This window comes from Ambystoma mexicanum, chromosome 3q, assembly GCF_040938575.1.
Source record: "Ambystoma mexicanum isolate Mex_15411 chromosome 3q, UKY_AmexF1_1, whole genome shotgun sequence".
Taxonomy (NCBI): Eukaryota; Metazoa; Chordata; class Amphibia; order Caudata; family Ambystomatidae; genus Ambystoma; species Ambystoma mexicanum.
The window spans coordinates 414836595-414854431 of record NC_090926.1 but is presented as its reverse complement, the minus strand read 5'-3'; positions in this window follow the sequence as shown (position 1 = coordinate 414854431).

Sequence of the window (17837 nt, the reverse complement as noted above, 5' to 3'; positions counted from 1 at the left end):
ACATCTGAAAACTGATGATAGTTCTCAGGTACATAGGTAATATTGGAAACACAAATAGGTTATTGTTCTGGGATCTGGGTTTCCGTGGATATGGTTTGCAATACGTTCCGGGCAATGTGATAGACAAAATTCTGATCCTAAAAATAAGGATCCAGCTGCCCAGTTGATGTATGGATTATGTCTTTGAAGCCAGGGTATGCCCAGAAGAATTGAGTAATGAGCTGCCTTTATTATGTCAAAACATAACATCTGCTGATGGTTGTTTATTGAAAGCAGTAATTCTGAGGTTTGCTGACTTATGGTTCCTGAAGACAATGGCTTACCATCTGTTCCTTCGACCACCTGGATAACTTCTTTGGACTCTCTGGGAATATTGTGCTTCAAGGCCCACTCGTGGTCCAGGAAGGTATCCATTGCACCACAATCCACTAGGGCCAGGATGGAATGGTTTTCTTTATTGGCGGTTGACAGGGATACCTGGAGTACTACCAAAGTGTTCTGATGATGAGAGTTCATGGAAGGAGAAGAATCAGAGCAAGTTCCTTTCTCCCGAAGCTGGGCTTCATTCAAGATCGGGAGCTGGCGTTTCCTGAATGCTGAGGTGGGGCTATTGGGCAGTTTCTTACAAGATGTTTGTCAGAGGCACAATACATACAAAGTCCAGTGTTGATCTGATGAGTCCTTACCTGCGAAGAGATAGATCCCTGCAAGGAGCCGAGTTGCATAGGTTCTGGATCCGAGGAGTGAGGTGTGGCTAATTCTTTAGGGCTAGGATAATCCAAGGGGGCTTTCGGTGGTAGTGTCCGTGTCTTTCTCTTCTCTGCCTTTCTCTCTTGAATACAAAAGTCCAGTTGTAAGTACAAGTCTAAAAGAGCCTGGAAGGAACCTGAAGGGGCCACTCTAGCTAATTTGTCCTTGATTTCTTCATTTAACCCATGACAAAACAAGGTAAAGCATGCCTCGGGGGTCCAATCTGCCTCCTTAGTCAATTGCTTAAAACGGGTTACATAGGATAACATGTCTTGGTTGCCTTGTTGGAATTTCAATAGCTTCTCTTGGGCACTATATACTTGTTCAGGACGATCAAACATGGTCTTGAGGGCATCCACAAATCCTTCATAGTTGTCCAGGAGCTGGTCTCCCGCATTCACCAAGGGAGTTGCCCAGGCTAAAGCATTTCCAGAAAGATGGGAGATTATAAAACCCACCTTAGCCCTGGGTGTAGAAAAATAATAGGTTTTGAATATGAAATGCACCAGAAATGAATCAAGGAAGGAATGCAGTGCCTTGGAGGTACCATTGTATTTGTCCACTATGCCCCCTACCAAGGCACTTTCCTGAAATGCTGAGTGCCTGGATAACACAAGTTATTTTAGTGCTGCATTATCGGCTTTGAGGTTCTGACCTTCTGTTGATAATTCTTGCATTCCTCTCATGAGGTCCTGGACAGCAGCCTCCATGTTAATTTCAATATCAGGTCTTTGGCGTCTCAAACTGTCACACTCTGATTCTTGACTGTCACACTCTGACTCTTGTCTCACCTGTTGGTCCTTTAACGTCTTCTTTCTTGGAGGTCTCACTTTCTTCCTGGTTATTCGAGACTTGTATAGGAACGGAAGAGTATCCTCTGTGGCCAGTATGCAGGTCTTTGTATGCAGTCCGGAAACCTGCCTCGATGAGGTGATAAGGTAGATGTTCAGTGTTCCTGGAAGGGTCAGGTGAGTATTGGGCAAAATGTCCAGGAATGGTCCGGGAGCCAGGAAGGAATCAGGGAACTTGCACAGTTCTGAAGACAGAAATGCGAGGAAAGGATTTGGATCAAAGCCCAGGGTCCGGGTAGGATAGGAGACTCGCACAAATCCACAAGCGGGGAGTGCGAGGAGCGGTACAGAATGAATACCGGGAAGGAATTACGGTACCGCTGGAACCAAAGGGTAATGGAAACAGGAGTAGAGGAGAAAACAAGGAAACGTACTTGCCGGTAACACTGAACGTTAGCATTGAGACGTGCACATCCGTGGGGCATTTCTGTTTTCTAGGAAGTGGCAGGCATAGCTGAAACACTAGACCGCGGTCTGCTTAACAGCGCTGGCCATGTTGGTAGTATACTGGACATTATATTATGGTGCTTGATAGACCATGTATTCCAGAAAGGGTGGAAACAGTGAATCATGACAGGCACCACGTAAGGGCATATTGGCATATAGTGATCGTCCCAAAAAAGTGTCACTGTGATCCACCCATTCACTTGTATGTGCAGCTGACAGTTAAAAAAAAAATGTCAGTTGGTATCTGGAATCCATGACAATCGCAGAAAGCCAAGATGTATCTGTTTAAAAAAGATAACAGAAATATGTCTCAGTAGCCGATCTTTTTTATAGTTCATCATTTTAACCATTTATTTGACCCCCTGTTACAACTATGGATAAACAAGGACGTGAAACAATGGGAACTCAGACAAACAACTTGCAAAGTACTCTTCAATTTGCTTCAGAAGTTACCGCTATGGAGTATGTTCAGAACGAAATGGTATGGGGAGGCTGACGCTGCAATCAGGGAGCAAGATAAGGCCAAGAAAAACACATAGACGGAATTTAAATTAAATATTAGCGTTGAATTACGCATTTGTGAACCTTGGGGAACCCACTAGTGGACTACACGCATCTGGATGCTGGACTGCCCATGTGCCCAGTACAAAACCAAGTACACGCAGAAGTTGTAATTGTGTGTCGTTGCAATATGCCACACACAAAAACGAATACAATGTAACCTACCGATAATGGTCAGCGAATTATAATTTGACTAGTTTGTCTATAAAATCGTTCAAAGTAAAATGTACATAATATTCGGCATTTCCATTCTATCAGTGTAAAGCAAACACTCCGTTCAGGTCAACAAATTTTCATAAGATGAAATTACATGTTTCTTTGTCCAATTTTTGAATGGTGAACATTATCATATTTGAAAGTGTTACATCCCTCCCTTCATGCATTCCTTTCAGAATCCTCCCTTTGTTTCAAGGTCGAAAAATAATTGAACCTTATATTGTGTACGATGTGTGGGTTTGCTCAGCTAGGAAATACTAATTCAATGGTGCTGACCTTCACTCAGAATGGGAGCCGATAGCCCTTCAGACCACATTGGCATTACAAATATTTTTGAAAAACATATTTTGCTTTTTGCTACCATTCACCAATGCGGGCGACATTTCTACGGATTTATTTTGTTCCTCTGGAGAACTTCGCACTCTCCCAGTGACTCCCACAGTCAGGCCACACCACCTGTCACCTCATCCCATCTCCTCTTCACACGGAAAATCACGTAAACATTTTTTAAAGGAGCAAGTCTCGAGCCTTTACAAAATGTGCTCGTATGAGAATGTCTGAGAAAACCCTGCTGCAACCCCCTCGGCCATGCCACAGACCCTTACCCCAATGAACACAGTTATATATTAGAGGCCTATAATTTGCACACGTGTGTTTGTACTATCTCACTTTCGGTCACTAGCGAGATGAACGGTGTGAATATCTTGCCACCTTACAAATACAGACACATAGTAAATATGTAATAGTAATGCTTTCACGCTAGAATGAAGATGGTACCAAAAAGAACTGCAAGCTAACTGGATTTACATATGGTAAACTATCACTTGGTAAGAAAACCTTCACAACAGTAGGTATAATCTACCACGCTGGAGCCACAACCAATGCAGGTCACTACACTGCATATATATAAAAAATAAGTGTGGATGGATCAAATATAATGATAACAACATTACTGTAAAACAGAGAATGAGAAGGTCTGCGACCTACCTCAATAAAGTGCACCCTACACATTCCTCTTTCCACCTGCTGAGGACAAGAAACAAAACTATTGTCCCATATTGCCCTAGGTCCTAAAGCAGAACAATTAACCTTGGCATTTGGAAGTATTTTCATTACTGCCTGAACCAAATGTTCCAAATCTGCCAACAAAGTAGGGGCACTGACATGCCCCAATTGCAAAGTACCACAGTGCAAAACAACTACATAGTTACCCTGCCCATATCTCCACAAACGTGTACAATTCCCTGCACATTAAAACCAGGCACAGTGCTCCACACCACCTCCACTCCTTTAACATAACATTTTTTGCCACATTCCTACATTTAGCATACTACTCCAAACAATGCAAAACCATATCTCCAAACATCAACACCCTGATTTTCTCCATCTCTACCATCTTCACCACACACAGCCTCTTTCAACATAAACCACAACCTCAACATCTGATTGGCTGATCCCTACAGTCCCCTTTCCATACTGCATTTGCTGAGAAACCGCGGATGTGGCACGACTGCAGTGTCCGCAGAGAGCGTAACACTGGGGCAGCCATTCTACTCTTTCCACTTCGCTCTCTGCACCATTTCCTCATTTGCTACTGTTAAACAGTCACACAATCATCCACCAATCACATCCAAGAACTCTACATCTAACTCTATCATCACAGATCAGGCTGTCACTGCAACAGACCAACAGCAACAACTAATATAAAACTCCCCAAGATTTCTACTTGCAGATTCATACACATCCACATGCTTGAACACAGACTACAGGTATGAATATTTTCTACACAGTACATGTACAGCTCTTCTAGGAATACATATAAACAGAGTAACTGCCACTTAGCCTGTATAAACTGTCAAATGAACTTACAGTAATTTCTCCCATCTGCTATGAAGTGTCAGTTGCAAACCTGTCTGCTCTCCACATTTTTGTTTACTCACACAGCTCTCTAAAAAAATGGTATTTCATATTAAAAGATGGGAGAAATAACAGTATAATTATGAAACAGACAGTCCAGTGTGTTATAACATTACACACAGCCAGGATGAGTGCATGCATCTTCATTCAAGCATACACACAGACAATATCATTACAAAGGCTGGCAGCTCAAAAACACCACTGCCTCTATATTAAATCCTACTGCTTTATTTCACACACCTTCACAAATGCATACATTGCATGCTTTTCTGTACAACCTCTGCCATTTACCCTGTGAAAATAGCAAAAAATGCATATGATTATTTCTTCTATCACTTAACATCCAATAACATAACATTAAAAAAAACAAGTGTGCTCTATACGTTTACTATTATAGTCATTTGTAAAACATATTCAACTAACAGATTCTAAATAAAATATACAGGATGCACATAGGCAAAGGAAAGTGCATATGCATACTATGCTCAGTTGTACGAAAACACCACTACTACAAAAACAAAAAAACAATGTCTACATTAACAAAAGTGCTATAAACACACATATTCACTAACTTCTTTCTTTTACAATTGCAGTGAAGACCACTCTCCTGAAAAGCAGCAGTGTCTGAAGTACAAACAATGACTTAGAACAAACCTACTCTTTCCATACAAAAAAGTAAGTACAATACTAACATAATGTTCTAACTGTTACTCAAACACACTAGCATTTTGGTATTGTAGAACAAAGAAGTGTATTAACCCTTTTCCATTAGATGTAGTATTAGTGTTTCATTTTACCAGTTGCATACTTTATATTGTCATCTCAAGCCCAGTATAGTAACACACACATACAAGAATAACCTTCCCAACTTGATGTAGCTGCCCATTGCACAATCACACACCTCAACAATCATCCTCACCATCATACTCAGACACTCATGCACAAAGCACGCATACGCTGCACAAAAGCCCAACCCACACTATCTTTTTTTCTCCAACAAACCCCAAAGAATGCCTACCAAAAACCAACTGTGTAGAAAGCAACACAGAAGTAGAGGAAATCAAAATAAAAGTGTCCAAAATAAGCCTCCATCTCTAGCAGATTTTGTACAAAAAGGTCAAACAAAACAGCTAATACAGTCATTAAACGAAACAAAACAAGTTTCCTGTACAGAAACCTTGCCTACTCTATTAAAATGTAAAAAAACAGAAAGTGATTAACAAGACTTCAGCTACCACTACTGCTAATGCTGCACCTATAAATATTGATATAGTAGCAAGTAACCATAGCAAAAGAAATATTTTACAAGAAATATTTCCGCCACAGAGTCCTTCAAAACCTTATAAAAACAGGAGAGAAATCATGGACAACCCTTAAAACCTACTGTAGAAAAGTAATCCTAAAAGCTCTCATAGACAGTGCAATACTTCTCAAAAGGAGGTTAAGCGTGAAGTGCGTCAGATTTTTGGAAACACCCGCCATGTTGGCACTTGTTGCACTTGTCAAACATATCAATCAATCTCTGGGGAGGTGAAGGGTGATGAGGATGGGCTGGGATATGGCCATAAGAAGCAAAGAAACAGGTGTTTTCACACCGAAAGTCCACAGTCTGGAAGTTTGCGGACACTTCAGATGGTCGTGGACATCTGTGCCTATTTCTGCATTACAGGGTTGCTGAAAAGCAATTCTTGGATGGATTAAAACTTTGGCACCACTCAACGAAACTAAATGAAATTTTGGAATGTTGTTCTAGACTTGATTCCGAATGATTTTGGAAAGTGCAGAGTTGTTTTGTCAAGAGGGAACAAATTTAGATGGGGGTCCCACATTTTTTTAAAGGCTTATAAATGTGGTGCCATTTTGACGAATCTACACACAAGTTTGCAAAAAGATTTTAGATCTAGATATATAAAGGTTTTTGTAAAGATTGGTGGGATTCTGTCAGGAGGGGGCTAGATTAAAGGGGGGTCTCAATATTTTTAGATGGCTTATAACTTTGTTGCCATTTGAGGAATTTAGACAAAGGTTTTCAGAATGATTATAGACCTAACCTTCAATGTTTGTGTAAAGTCTGAATGGAATTTGTCAAGTGGAGGCTTAGTTATATGACTATTGTATGTCATACATTTTGACACTTTTGAACAAATAAAACATGGGCTGATTTCAAGGAAACTCGTGTAAGGACCACTGGCAAGGACCTCAAAGCATGGTTTTGGAAATGTGCCCGTGTTTTATTTTTTGACAAGTGTCATAATGTAGGTACAAAAAATAGTGACATATCTTTGGTGACTGAGGTATAGCCTGTGGCCATGGGCAGTGGCCAGATTGTCCGCATTGTGGTATAAGGTCATGACCTGGACAATCTGTCTACTGGCCATGACCACGAAGGACAAGAAATTGGATTAAAGTGGCCATGTCCACCTGGGACCAGCTAGGTGGTAAAGTTATTTGAACGTGGGTTAGGTTTGAAAGGGAAAAAAATGTGCTTGTGGTAATATGGTCATACGGTTCTGTCTTCGCCTTCTGCAGGCTGCTATAGAAAGGGAAGTGGGGACCTGTACGGAGCCCCGCCTTCTATTTCAGTGGTGGCCATCTTGGAAACAGATGTTCCTTCTTACAGCGGGACACCACATGCGTCCTGCTGCAGGAAGAAAAATCAATTTTTTAGCACCCTGGGTTCCCGCTTTGGGAACCAGGGGTGGTAATGGCATGTATCCCCCATTGCAGAGGCTGCAAAGGAGGATGATGGTCTGGAGACCTCGCTATTTATTTATTTATAACCCGCCAAAGGCATCAGGGCGCACACAGACACACTTCGCTTGGGCCGATAACTTTGGCTGCATGGCCGTTATCCCCCATTCCAGTCCAGTCGGGGGATGAACGTCACATTAATCCCATTAGCATAACACAAAATGCTATTGGAAATGTTGGAAAAACGTACTGAGAAATATCAAGTAGGTGCGGAGCCTCATTACGAGTTTGGAGGTAGCCATGCTGCCTCCAAACTTGTGCCCAAATCCGGGTCCGGGTTCTCAGTATGGGGACTTACTGGGTCATTCCAACCTTGGAGGACCAAGTAAGTCACCATTCTGAAAACCATTGCACATTCCCATTCGAGCCCCCATAGGGCTCAATGGGAATGGGGAAGGACTAATAACGGGCCCATTATTAGCTCCATGGTTCCTTAGCGGCACCCGCTAAGGGCAGCTGGTAAAACCAGTTGGCCTTAGTGGGACCTGCTAAGGGACCTCGGAATACGGCGGTAAGGGATTAACGGCACCAGCATCCTTAACGGTTCCGTTAACCCCTTACCGCCGCACTCGTAATGAGGCCTGGATTCAATAAGATTTCTTTTTAGTTCTATTTTTTAACTGTGAAAGGTTGTTCCTAAAGGAAGCTTTCTTTTATTGTTTTTAAAAAAAAAACATGTTTGCAGGAGAGATTAGTACGTAAGGTGAGGAGGGACATGAGGGAAGAGGCATCAAGCACTAATATGGAGGGGCAGGTTGACAGGGGAAGATATTACGTCTAAGGTAGTTGGCAGTGTTTCTCATGCTCCTTGATTACACCCTCAAACACATGTCAATATTGCTTCCCCCTGCAGAGTGGCGTGTTGAAGTATACCTAGAGGACTGTTGTCTTCCAAAGATATGGATCAACAGCCTATTTTATTGCTTGCAAGATAGCTGGTGGGTTTTGTGCCCCACAGAAGTAGGTTTTGTGGTTACAGCATTGGTTGAGGAAGATGATGTGGAGTAAGACTGCCAACTACTTGCTAAGAAAGGAACAATCTTTCTGAGAGCATTGCAGTAGTTGGATTTGGTGTGGCGGAGCATGGAGGTGGTCCCGTAGGAGTAATGTCCAGGTAGTCCGCGACTGAGCACACACTCAGTGCATTTCATTTTTGCAGCTTTAGCTTTGGGTACATTTCCAACAGTGGTAAAGAACTGCCACACCCTTGATTCTCTCTGGGTGATAGAGGTAGGCATTTCCTGTACCTCAACTTCTTGGTTCTCTTCATTGTCTTTGGAAATACTGCACTTTTTTGTTGTGTGGGACCTCCAGGTGGTGGTGGCTCTTGGGAGGAGGGATGCAATAGCTGATGCCATTTTTAAGATAAATAGCAGTGTTGCTACTATTCTACCAAGTATGTGCTTTGTACTAGATTGTTAATGGATCATGAGTAAGAATAGGTGTAGGGGCTGTGCAAGGGTACATTTTGAACTTGAAAGTTCCTAGTTAAGTAGAAAATGCAGTTCCAAACTGTCCTCGAAGCAAGGAGCTGACCGCAAAGTGCATACGCTTTCATTGACACGTCATCATGCTGAGCGCAAGCACATGGTCACGTGGCACTGTCTGGCAGTTCCACAATGACGTCAGATGTTTGCGGAAGTCAACGGAAGCAAATAAGTGGAATAAGTAGAGAAGTGTTAAGAATGATGCTAGAAGGTGGGAAATGGCAGAGATTTAAGGTGAAACGTGTATTGGACAAAAGCATTGCTATATTGGGGTAAGTCTGATATTAGTAAATTGTAGGAAGATAGCATGCACTGATAAAAGCCCAGCAAATGCTCTGAAAAAAACTTTGTTAAAGATACGTTATGGTTAAGGTGCACCAATAAAAAACCTAGACAATTCACTGATAAAACTTTGTTAAGGGGACGTTATGGTTAAGTTTCACTAATAAAAACCTATGACATTCAATGAAAAAACATTGTTAAAGGGACATTACGGTTCAAGTAAAACCGAAAAACCTCAGGAATTCCCCAGTTATGGTAAGCTAAGAAACCATAACTCACACCACCACCGTGCACTGCTAAGACTAACACCCAGGACATCAAAGATGACATCACAAATGCCATTAATGACATCACTGATGACATCACATATCTGGCCCACTTGTTTTTGTTTACTGAAATATCTAGGCCAGGTGGTGTTGTTCATTGACAGTCAAAATATTAAAATTCAAAAGGTGTTGTATATCTAGACACTAACCTTGTCATATGTTCTTAAAGTACTTTCCTTAGGGTTTGGTCTCAGCTCATGGTACACGAACATGGGGCAAAGGCAAGCCTCAAACACACCATTAATTTGTATACATGAAGATAAACTTTAATGCTATTAACATTCTCTGATTATGCTGTTTCTTTCTTCCTTACCCTAGTTTCCCTGCAAGTGCCTCTGATTTGTATGCATTGCGGGTCTTCAAATGTATTGTTTGTACTAGCACAAGTGTATAGTAAGTCTTGAATTGTTAGCTAGTTATTACATGTTTAACATTATAAACACAACCCCTTGTATGGAGTTTCCATCAAAATTAATTTCACATGTGATACCATCAGTGATGTCATCAATGACATTTGTGATATCATGTTTGATATCCTGGGTGTTAGTCTTAGCAGTGTACTGTGGAGGAGTCTATGCTCAGATGCCAAGAAACGGTGGGAAGCTTGCAGTGTGCAGAGATGCATGCCCTTCAGTTTCGAAGAGAACAGATGAAGGCCTTTGAATGATGTCAGAGAAGGAAGAGGCACACTGAAAGAACCTTTGAGATGCAGCAGGTGTGCAAGCACTCGACATCTCGTGAATGATAAGGCATGGGAGGTCAAAGAATTCACCAGCTGTAAGAAAATGTAAATCTTTACACAGCTTATCTATGGCCGAGAAGAAAAGTATTCTCTGTAGAAGAACAGGAAGAGATGATGGTAGAAGAGTTGTCCAAAGATGCTCAACCCACAATCTTCATGATGAACAGCATGAAAACCAGAAGGTAGAACCCTCACTGCCTGATCAAAGTGAATCACAATGAAATCAGATTAATTGCGGATTTGGGGTCATATCTGACCATATTGCCTATTTGCACCTAAAAAGAAACGGTGGGGACACAAGGCAGACAGGCATCAACAAGAGTACATTTCTGTGAGTAGTGACTGGCAGTGCTTGGGTGGGATGACAAGGCAAAACTTAATATCAAACTGGATCCCAAGTCATTTCTATAAGAGCACGGGGAGCATCACTTTCAGGAGAAGAGTTCCCAAGATTGTTTTCTAAATGTCTGAGAAGAATAAAGAGCTACGTTGATAAAGATCAGTTGAGAGAAGGTTCAGGGCATGTCAAACACAAAGCCAGACCTGTCCCAGCTCCTCAAGATGGTAAAAGGGGCATGATTGAAGAGGTTGAACCATCAGATGTCTGAGTCTTTTTAGCCTGATATAAATACAGCAAACCAACAACATTGGTATCTGCATAGACCTGCACAGCCACACTTTAGAGATAATCACAGCTACCCACTTCCGAGCATCCATTAATTGATCTTGATGACGAAGGAGTAGAAGTGTTTTTCCAAATTGGACATGCGTGATATATATCATCAAATAAGTCTGCATAAAGAGTCAAGGTCACTTGCAATCTTCATCACTTCATTTGGCACCTACCGCCATACCAGAAGGATGTTCGGCCTATCATCGGCTGCTTCAGTCTTTTAGAAGATGATGGACTCTTTACTGCAATAGATAGGAAATGTGTCATTCTTCTAGCATAAAATCCTCATTTATGCGGAAGATGAAGAGGCCCATTATGTACTGAGGAATGTGTTAAATAAACTGCAGGATGACAGAGTGAAATTGTGGTATGAGAGGTACATGGTTAAGTCGAAAGAGGTGCAATGTCTGGGGTACACAATATCACGTGAGGGCATTATCCCCAAGAGAAATCTGTGTCAAGAGATTGTCAAGGCACCAATACTGACCTCCTAAGAAGAGTTGAGGTTGTTCTTAGGTCTGACAGACTACAACATGACATTTGTACCAGGATTCTCAGAGATGACTGCGCCCATGAGGGAACTGCTGAAGAATGTGGTGGAGTACTCATTTGAAGATGTAAAACAAATGATAGTGGAAGCCCCATGACTGCAACATTTCAACCCAGTTGTGGAAGACCTACATCACCACTAATGTGAGTGCCTACAGGCTGTGAGCGATTTTCACACAGAAGAGGGGGAATGTTGATTAAATTGTTGCATTTGCGCCCAAGGCATTGTCTGAGGCGTAACAATCTATTCAACTATAGAGAAAAGAATTCTCGCAGGTGTGTGGGCAGTGGAGTATTTCAGGACTTACATGTGGGGAACCAAGTTTTCTCTGGTCACTGATCACAATCCCCTGGTTCACATGCTCAACCTAAGAGGCATAGAGACATCCACCCCACTTGGCTTGCACTTATAGCATCAAGACTTCAGGGATATAAATATTAAATATTGCCCATAGCGGGTTGGAAGAACACTCTGATTGCATGTCAGGTCTACCTGTACAAAATGACAAAGACAACACATTCCTACAAGACAAGTGTATAGTGGAAGCAGTCAGACATTTAAGGAGTAAAGAGTTCATGGAAATAAGTGAGCGACATTGGCTAGATGAGTCGGCCAAAGATGAAGCAGTGCCAAAGTTCACAAGATGGGTAAAGAATGGGTGGCTGGATGAAAGAGTGATTCCAGAGGGCCTATGACTATACTGGAAAGTAGCTGAAGAGATACATGAAAAGAACGTCTTACTATTCAGGGGTGACTGAGTGATAACCCCATGGTGTTAAGGAAAATTATACTATGGAGGGCTCATGCAGGGCACTTAGGAAGCAACATGACAAAGCACAGAGTAAGGGAAGCATACTGGTGGCCATGCATGGACCAGGATTTAAGAACTATGATGGAATGATGTCATAAGTGCATAAACAGTGACAAAAGGTTGCAAGTTGGGCAAGCACCTCTGGTCCTCACGGAAATCCTGCAAGGACTATGGCAGTTGGCAGAAGTTGGGGTTGGACTTGATAGGCCCCTTCGATGCCATGAATGCACGTACAGCAAACCCATCAATGTTGGTCCCAATGTTATGATGAGGGGCACAAATCATGCCTGCACACGATTGCAAAAGGAGGAATTTAGAGAGTGTGGCAGTGTCTGCAAAAGGTAATGTGGGAACAAACAGTGCATCGCCTGGCATCCAACCAAGCAAGAGTAGTGTGTCACAAAGGAAAGAGAGCAGTGAGAGATGTGAACCTGGACTGGTCGGCAAACCGATTGACAGAGATGTCAAAGCAAGGGGAACTACCGCTGCGGAATTACCGCTGCAGTAATTCCACCAATACTGCCGATTTTTTGGCATTGAGAGGGAAGATTTACCTCTAGGGTTTTGCTGGAGGTAAATCCTCCACTCAAAACATAAACTCATAATTTGGCGTAATAGTAAAATTGGCGTTAACTCAATAACCACCAATTGTACTACTTACCGCCTAGGCTGATTATCTTACACGGCAGTGAAGAAAACTGCCTTTACTTGAATATAAGTTAAATGTTATTAAAGGCTTCATACTGCTTAAGTGCCCCGCAGCCCCCTCGCTGACCCCCACTCCGTTCAAAACGCTGTCCTGTACTGCCTTACCTTCGCAGCCGATCTCGCACCCCCCTGCGTAACATGAATTAGAAAGCACATCTTTATATGGAGGCTATTGCCGGTTCATTCACACCCACCAGCTGATAGGCCTCGGCGCCTATGGATTCATAAATATGCTTCATTTTCCGCTTTGCTCACCCTGCCTATTTTAAAGTTCAGTAGGAAGTGCGGCTGGAGTACCTCGGTTGCCGTGGAAACGCCGGCATTGGCATTGGGCTAGGCCAGGCTGGGCACTCCAGCGCCTGATGGATTCTGGCTGTTTTTTTTTCTTCGTGCGCGTGACTTTTCTGATCCCCTCCGTCCGCTGGGACCGCGCCTGCATCACGATGAAGGAAACGCAGCAGCCGCAGAGCCGCAGGCCTATGGGCTGTGAACGGTGCCGGTTGGGTTTGTTTTGTAACATGAAGGTGGCATTTTCTACCTCACTCCATTCCCAACACTATAATATCACTTTTTGTCGGGATGCCACCGGTTCTCTGTGCCTGCACTCTTTTAATAGGTGCCATTGTCATTACCCAATGTAATGGCACTGTGTAGGACAAAGGGATGAGTTGCCTGTGACATGATGCTAACTTGTGACTGAAGTTTCACATTTCGTATCCGCTAGAGCGCCGGCGCGGTATACATTCCAGTTGTTGCTATTTAATCACCAAGAAGCCATTCAGTTTGTACATGAACGGTCAACAATTCATTTGTTAACATTATTGCCCTTGATCAAATATTTTTACTTTTCCAGCTATGCCAAGAGCACTTTGGTACCTGAGAAGTCGCACTGCCATAATTGAAAATGTGTGTCTACTGTATAGCTTCGCCAGATGATTCCGCCAATAACCTCATACTCGAAGGCCTTTCTTTTAGGTGCTGCTCATCAGTACAGGGTGCATGAGGCTTACACAGATCAAGAAAAGTGTCCATTTGCATAAGGGTTCATGTGAGATAAGCAATAGTCACACTTTCCATTGTCTGTACCAGTTCATAACGGCGGTAGGGCCTCTATTGAGGGCTCGTGGCCTGTTATAGCCTGGTACAGCACGTAGAGCAGGCGATTATTGCTAGCAACAACTGGGAAATCACCCATAGGTTTCTAAGAGCAAAACAAAAACTGTGAATCCGATTTTTTTTAAAAAAAAAGAATGAACGCCACGGAAATGATACTGGGCTCTGAGTGGACCACCGTTTCCATTTCCACCATCATCATTGGTGGTAGTTGCCAGTGTGGTGTGTCAGAATAAGATATAAGGCCGGGTGTGTGGCATTGTGGGAAGGAAAGTAAGGTAAGGAGAGATGGATGGAAGACAGAACAGGGTGAAAATAAGCCTAAAGGACCACTGACAATAGTCCTCACTGGGGATGCAAGTGCAGCTAGTGTCATGGAAAGTGGGCCTTCACTAGAGTAAGTTACCCTGATTGGCTGGCTGTCACTGCCTCTGTCCTACATGCTCATAAATATTTTAAGTAAAGTGACGAATGAATTTACTGGCCACCAGCGGGCTGGGGATGAATATCTGTTTCTAAACCATCAATCAGCCCCACACCTCTAGTACACCAAAAGGGATCCGAACAGATTGAAAACACAAGCAAATTATAAATCTCCTTGTCCAATGTTGGTAGCGTGGACGGAATGGCAGGCTTATCTCTGCAAGGTCGTGGATCATTGGTTAGTTGCAACAAATCGAACATACAATTATTACCCAATGATAAAAGGAATTGTCCAGTCAAGGTTGTATGAAAATATCTACTTTATTATTATTCAACAGACAAGACAGTTCTAGCGCACTACAAAATACAACCCCCCTTGTATAGGAATGCAGAGGACAGACGGTTTGAAAAAGGAAAAGGGATGTACTCTGGATACAGACAGGAGGGTAATCGGTAAAGTAATTAATCACAATGGTTTCAGCACAAAGGGAGCAATGGGTCATAAAATATCACTAGTGGCCTTCGGAGAATGACCAGGGGCACAGAACCATACTGTACCTTGTGACTTTAGAAGTTCTTGGTGCTCAACAGGGTCGAGTCAGTTTCAAGGTGGTTTGCAGTTCCTGTGATAGAGTTCAAAATGGGAGACAACTGCGGGTATAAGGCAGCAGGCTGTTCAGCGAGTGAGGCAGGACGGACAGCTGTACGCTGTCCTACACAGCGGCTCAGGTCAGAAATCGTTGTCTCAGTGCTGGTTGGTGGGTCTGAAGCACTGGTTGAAGCATCTTGGATGACATTAGCAACAGTGCAGTCGGTTGCAGCTCGAGGGGCTCGGCTGGCTCGTAAATATTTTTTAAGGTGTATGTTGGTTGATTTTTGTTGATGCACTCCTCCTCGCTTCTTCATTGGGCTTTTGTCATTTTTTAAGGCAGATGGCCCAAAGCTGAGGAGAGTGTTTCAGGCACTGGCCATGTCCTGGGTTTGGCTAAGAGACTCTCTGGCACTTGCCACATTGGAAGCTTGCTTGCAGAGCCTAGCACGGCATGCTGTGTGTTGTCTATGTAACGGTTCTGGAGCTGCTGGAGGGTCCTCTGGATTCAGTATCACTCTCTGTTCCCTGGGAGATGTTTAGGGGAGGGATCTTGCTTCCCTCGTTGGAAATCCTGGCCTTCCGTCACTGGCAGGAGCTGTAAGGCAGACTGTACCTTCAGCTAGTGTCCAAATGAGTTATTCTTGTTACTCCTTGCAAAGTCTTCATATGATCTGCCAAAAGTAAAATGGGCCCCTGTGATTGGTGTAGGCTATGCCTACCTTACTGAACCAATCCTGGGTCCCCACCAACAATCTCTTTTATGCGTGATGTCATAACCAGAGTGCTTTGCAAAAGAAAAGGTAAAGGGGTGAAAACATGTAATACTAAGTCCCAGCCATCTTTCAGTCTATTGTGGATCAAAGGTTAATCGAACTCTCTGTTGTTCCTGATTAAAGCGGCAGGTCTCCCTTGAGGCTGTGGTGGGACCAGACTTTTGTTCTCCACCAAGCCACATACTCGTCCTTTCTGAATGGGGTCCCCCTGCAGGGATAACTACTGTAAATACATAGTCCCAGACATGACAGGTCACAGCTCTTGATACTGAGAGGCAGAAGCTGGCTTTAGTTTGACACAGTGCATTTCAAAGGTTTTGTGTTTTTTTCTGTCTCTTGTCAGTCTTGAGACCAGGCCTCCCTTGGGCCACCATGAATTAATCTGATTAGTATGTGAAGCAGCCACCAGCAGCTAACAAAGGACATGGAAGATCCATGGAGCCTTTGTTAGTTAATTAGGCTGGCCATGGTAGGATGAAGGTTTTGCCCTCCGCCTTCTGAGATGTCTTGATGTACTACTGGCGGTCATATCTGAACTAAATATGACAGGGGGTGGCGCCTATAGACTGTGTCCACCCAGAGTACACAGGTCTATGTGTATATCATGCAGTGAGCATAGGAAAATGTGTGTGGATTAGCCCCACACATTTTCTGGAGGTTGATCTACCATCATTCAATTGCATTTACATTTTTTTAAAAAGCCCAGGTGAGTGAACACCCACCGTGCGGATTGTCGAATTCCTGACAGTAAACACTTAGTGCCGGGGTCAGACTGGGACATCAAAAAGTGCCTTACATATTGTTCATTTTAAAGAATGTGTATTCAGTAACACTGGTCAAAACTATTAATTACACAGCACTGTTACTCATTAATCCGGCCCACATTGGCCAAAAGGTGGCACACTTTGACCAAAATGTCTGGCCCACATTAGCAAGCTGGAGCTGCACTTCGGGCATTGCCCGTTAGGCCAGTCCAAGACTGCTGAGGGCTCACTCTGTAGACCACATTTTCACACCTTGTTGGTGGTGGTGACCTACGAGCAGGTCACCTGCCCCAGAGGGCCTGTTTAGTGAGAATAGTGAGAAACCATCTTGTTGCACAAACGTACCCAGAATCACCAGACTCTGGGCCCATCTCAGACTATTTACAAATGCGAGAAGATAATAACATTCGTCTAGAAATGGTCTCTACCTGTTGTTGTATAGGAGTGACTTTGAATTCTAGAATAGGCTAGGAGTTATTATTAAGTTTAATTCACTATATTTTTATAACACATGTAAATATCAGTATTTTTCTACTGTAAGTGATGAGAGGTGGGCGCTGAGTGAGTGTCACTGCTGATGAAACTGAGTGCCTCCTGAAACCTTGTTGTGACCATAACTGATTGTCCATTGGTGGTCATAACAAGCTCGTGTTTCTTTTCCAACATTCCTCTGTGTCCTTTGACCCTTTAATATAATTCAATCTGCTTTCCTTTTCTTTTTTTATTTGTTACTTTGAAGTAGATACAGCTTATGGGCAATGTGGGGTATTAAATCTGTTCAGTCAGTCCACTAAAAAAGACCCAAACATTTGCTGCTATGTCTGATGCACTCCTTAATAACAGACTGCTCAAAACAAAGAGGTAGTGAAAAGGAACTTGCCAGGCCATCTTAAGACTGTATGGCTACCTGAGGGCTCTCTGATGATGCCTTCAATGTTATTGGAGAGCACAGCACACCTTCCACTGCAGGGTAGGAACTGGGCTGGAACAAGACAGAGCAGAGCTCCAGCAAAGTTTATTTTGGCAGAACACTGCTACACCCCTGGGACCAGGGCTAGCCCAGGTAACTTCCAGACATTCACATCTTGGAAGACTTGCGG